The sequence below is a fragment of the Mesoplodon bidens genome, assembly GCF_964165515.1.
Source record: "Mesoplodon bidens genome assembly, contig: HAP1_SCAFFOLD_326, whole genome shotgun sequence".
Classification (NCBI taxonomy): Eukaryota; Metazoa; Chordata; class Mammalia; order Artiodactyla; family Ziphiidae; genus Mesoplodon; species Mesoplodon bidens.
The window spans coordinates 288,745-293,765 of record NW_027671423.1 but is presented as its reverse complement, the minus strand read 5'-3'; the positions used below and the strand labels follow the sequence as shown (position 1 = coordinate 293,765).

The 5,021-nt window shown below is 43.6% G+C and overlaps 1 pseudogene across 1 annotated transcript; it reads left to right on the top strand.

Annotated features, from left to right (window-relative positions):
* The first annotated feature begins 259 nt into the window (after positions 1-259).
* LOC308611414 (3-hydroxyisobutyrate dehydrogenase, mitochondrial-like) lies at positions 260-4,591 on the top strand (annotated as a pseudogene). Its single transcript has 2 exons — positions 260-271; positions 3,372-4,591. The product of its transcript is annotated as a 3-hydroxyisobutyrate dehydrogenase, mitochondrial-like (transcript).
* Positions 4,592-5,021: the final 430 nt, after the last annotated feature.

Genomic DNA, 5,021 nt, shown 5'->3' with positions numbered 1-5,021 from the left:
AAAGTGTCTGTCTTACTGTGACGTTGCAGCCATTAATGATCAATGTCTAGATCCATTAATTTATTAAGGGTACCAAATGGTGATATTCTACTAACTAGATGATTATTCATTTACTAGCTAGAACATTATTTCATCAACTACTTGGTTGCCCTGAGTTACAGTTTAATTAGGAAAGGAAGAATAAATGTTTCTTTTATTTTATTTACCAGTTTTACAAAAAAAGAAAAAACAAGAGAGAGAAAGGTTGACTCTTCCAAAGATGACTAATGAGGTATTTTCTTGCTTTGTTGTTGTTTTCAGTGAGGTTGTTATAAATATCGATGCAGAGATTGTCCCCTCTTAGGTTCACGGATCCTGTTCAAGTTGGCTCCTGAGTCCTTTCCACACAACCACAGTAGTCTTTGAAGTCTTCCCAGCTCTCTTATATGACAAGAGGTACCAGGAACATCTTGTTCGTTTCTTATGCTGGATTTGAAATCAGCTGTTTCTCCAAGGAGACATTATCCACTGTGTTTATTCAAACTTGTGTTCCTTCTAGTTTAACCTTCTCTCGAGACATGATTTTTTTTAAACAAATTACTTACTGAATTTTTCACCTTTTCAAATCTTGCTATTCTCCAATCACTTCATTTCTGAATTTTTCTAATTTCTTTTATGTTTTTCTTAAAACCAGTTTCTATTCCTTTGAAAATTTCTTTTACTTTTTCCGCAATATCAGGCAATAAATTTCATTTGTTCTGTGGACGTGTCTTTCTGTGACGTTTTCAGGATTTGCTGGAACTTTCTTTTCACCCCTCTTTTTTCTTTTTTTTTCTCACTGATTTTCTACAGGATGTGAATGGAATACTCTTCTGTCGCTCATTTTTAAATGAAATAAGTTTCCACTTTAGGAGGGAAACATAGATCAGAATATAATTTCTAGCTTCAGAACTCCAGGGCTCACTATCTTCTATTATTTTCACAACATAATTTTTTTTATTTATTTATTTTTTGCGGTACGCAGGCTTCTCACTGCTGTGGCCTCTCCCGTTGTGGAGCACAGGCTCCGGATGCGCAGGCTCAGCGGCCATGGTGCACGGACCCAGCCGCTCCGCGGCATGTGGGATCTTCCCAGACCGGGGCACGAACCTGTGTCCCAGCAGGCGGACTCTCAACCACTGCGCCACCAGGGAGGCCCCACAACATAATTTTAAAAAATGACCTTAAAATTTCTAAAATCTTCCTCCTCGGCCCTCCTATGCCCATTTACCCAGGCCTCCTCTTTCCTGTCCTTGTTGAGTATGGGGATTTGTTCTGGAATGGTGCTTTGGTTTGATAGGTGTCAAGGTTTCACAGACCCCAGAACACTTGGCATCCTCAGAACATTTCAAAGTTCTTGCACTCAGCTGCAAAGTGGAGCCTGCAACATTCACTCCCGGTTTCTGCCGCTGTTCTCAGTGAGTTTTTCAATCTCAGTGAGTTCATGAACCATAGTAACCTTTGGCTCTCCTTAAAGAGAGAGAGAGTCCTTCCCTCGTCTTCCTCCCACACACCTTGGGATACACATATGTAGGTCTTTTTCCTGTTGTTGGTTTGTTCCTACCTGGCTGTATGTTGCAGTTAATGTGGACACCTTGTTGTAGATGTTGTCTGTGGGTTTTTGATCTTGCTATCCTAGATGCTTTTCTTTCTTCTTTGTGGGGGTGGGGGGTTGTGTATTTAGGGGAGGGGTGGCATATTCAGGGATAAAAATCTTCTCTGTAGCCACCACCATTTCCCCAGAATCCTCTGCCATTAATATTTAAAACAAAATCATGGGAATCATTATCCGGATCCTTAGGATAATCATTACACTGTATCTGTCTTTTTTCCAGGCTTCAAGCTGCCTGTGGCTCGCCACGTTAGTATACTGACATGACTGGGCAATGCCTAATTTGATGGGCTCTTTCTGTACTACCTTCCTCCTAATCATGACAGTCTTGTACGCTATACATAGTCTTCTTCACTGATAGGGAATTTAGAAAATACAGGAAGCCATGGGTTTAATAGCTGAAAGTGGAATTAATGTGTTCTTTTTCTCAGGTAAAATATCATAAGACTCCTTAGGCCAAAGTTGTAAAATGAAATCGCAACTTTCCTGGAATCATTTTGCAAACGTGAATGCCCACATAAAGTACACTAGGACTTGAATCCAAGGAATAACACATTTTTAGAGCCTCCAAATGTATAAACTTAGTACAATTCTGCATTACTTCTTAAGGCAACTGAAGAAAATAATTTTGTGATCAAATAAATATTGATTTTATTAACAGTTATTTTAAAAGTTTACAAAACTTATAAAAAATGTTAAGGCTCTATCAGCCTCATCAGTTGTTAATTTCTTTTCTAGAATCTTGGATTAAGGAACAGTCGTTTGAGGGGAAACATGGTATAAAATGGGAAGATAATCTAACAGTAAAGATAGTTATATCTCTTCCTGTGTGATGAACTACTCCTAAGCTTGGTGGTTTAAAACAGCAGGCACTTTATCTCCTCACAATTTGTGAATCAGCAGAATGGGCTGGGATCTCCTGGGTGGATCTATCTTGCTTTCACCTGAGGTGACTACTGAGGCTGCCATCATCTGGTTGCTGGACTGGGGCTGGTTGCTTTCACATGTCTGGCCATTGGTGCTGGCTGTGGCCTGTGCCTAGTCTCCACTAGGTTAGCCAGGCTTCCTAACATGTCAGGTTTCCATGAGGACAAGCCCTAAAGCACGAGTGCTCTCCAAGCTTCAGCTCTTGATATGCCATTGGGCCAAAGCAAGTCACGTGACCAAGCCCAGGTCAAGGTGGAACAAAACTACACAGGGTGAGAAAACGGGGGGAGGGGCATTTGCACTGGGGGTCAGTAGTCTAACAAACTGCTGCAATAACTCTATAAAGAAAAACACCCCGGAGGACAACTGGTAAAAAATGAATGTGTGCGGGGTGGGGTGGGGTTTGGCATAGGGGGGCAAAGGCAGTAAACAGAGGCTACCAAAATCTGAAGATTCTGGAATTTTTGGAAAATCCACTGGGATTAAAGGAGTTACACAACCATGTTCTGACACCAGAAGAAAGGTGCCAGTTGAGCATCAGGGAAGTCTAGCGCTCTTCCTCCATCGCATCAATTTTCACGTTTCTTTGACTCAGCATATTTGTAGAATGAATCATGACTTTCTATAAATTTTTAATTCAGTTTTTCAAAGAAATAGTGACCTCGCTTCTATCTGCTGTGCCGCAAAAATGCCGTAGAAAAAAATTCCTTCTGTTAAATCGCTCACTAGGTGAAACTGTATGTGTAACCTAGTACCAAAGAGGTATTAAGAATCGCCACAGCCGAGCCGGCCCTCCGCATCACGCACCCTATAGCAGCCAGTGGGTGAGCCGGGAGTCGAGGAGGTCACCGTGGGAAGGAGGGGCACGGGCAGCGTGGCAGCCTCCTTCCGTCTCCGTGGAGCCACCTCCGGCCTCCGGTACAGGGAGTCGTCTGCAGCAACCAGTGGTGGCCAGCCTTGCAGCGCTGTGTTCTAGGTCAGTAGCTTCCAAGACTCCAGTTGGATTCATTGGAGTAGGCAACGTGGGGAGTCCAGTGGCAAAAGAGCTCATGAAACATGGCTAGCCACTCACCATTGTTGATGTGTTCCCTGATTCATGCAAAGAGCTTCTAGATGCAGATGAACCCTGTAGTGTCTTCTGCAGGGGATGTAGCCGAAAAAGGTGACAGAATTATTACAATGCATCAATGCACTAGAAGCTTATTGTGGAGCAAATGGAATTCAAAAAAAAGTGAAGAAAGACTCACTATTAATAGATTCCAGTACTGTTGATCCTATGGTTTTCGGAGAATTGGCCAAAGAAGTTGAGAAAATGGGAGCGGTTTTCACGGATGCCCCTGTTTCTGGTAGTGTGGGAATGGCTCGATCTGGCCACCTCACACTTAGGATGGGAGGGGTTGAGCTGCTGTGGTGCATGGGCTCCCATGTGGTGCATCGTGGAGCTGTTGGGACTGGCCAGGCTTCGAAGATCTGCAAAAACTTGCTGTTAGCTATTAGTAGGATTGGAACTGCTGAAGCTATGAATCTGGGACTCAGGTTAGGGCTTGACCCAAAACTCTTGGCTAAAATCCTAAATACGAGCTCAGGACAATGTTGGTCAAGTGACACTTATAATCCTGTACCTGGGGTGATGGATGGAGTTCCCTCGGCTAATTACTATCAGGGCGGATTCGGAGCAACACTAATGGCTAAGGATCTGGGATTAGCATGAGACTCTGCTACCAGCACAAAGAGCCCAGTCCTTCTGGGCAGTCAAGCCCATCAGATCTGCAGGGATGTTGTGCGTGAAGGGCTACTCAAAAAAAAAAGACTTCTCATCCGTGGTCCAGTTTTTGCAAGAGGAGGAGACATTCTGAGTTTGCCCTCTGGCTGTGAACACTGAAACATTGAAACCAAACTGTGTCTTGGAGCCCCTTATGGCTCACTCCACAGGAAAATGGGCTTAATCAAAGGTCAGCTGTCTGCTTTTGAGTGTGTAGGTCAGGGGTTCCCAACCCCTTGGCCTTGGACGGGTACCAGTCCACAGCCTCTTAGGAACCGGGCTGCACAGCAGGAGGTGAGTCGCAAGCAAGCCAACTAAGCTTCATCTGCTGCTCCCTATGCCTCACATTACCGCCTGAACCTCACACACCCCGCCCCCCCTCCCTGGAAAAATTTGCTTCCAGGAAACCGGTCCCTGGTTCCAAAAAGTTTAGGCACCTCTGGTCTAGGTCACAGTAGATCCTGGGATTTTTCACCCATTCTAAACTGCTTATTCTTTTTATCTATTTAGCAAACATATCATCTGTAATTTTTTTCTCTGCAAGCCACTGATGGTAACTGCTAGCTAGCTAGCTGATTGGCCTTTTTCAAAAGTTTGATTCCTAAGCATCTTCAGCTAAAACGCTGCCTACTTCACTCAGGATATTATTTACTCCACTTTACAAATAAAACTAAAATTGTTTTCAACAGGATAAAATCTATC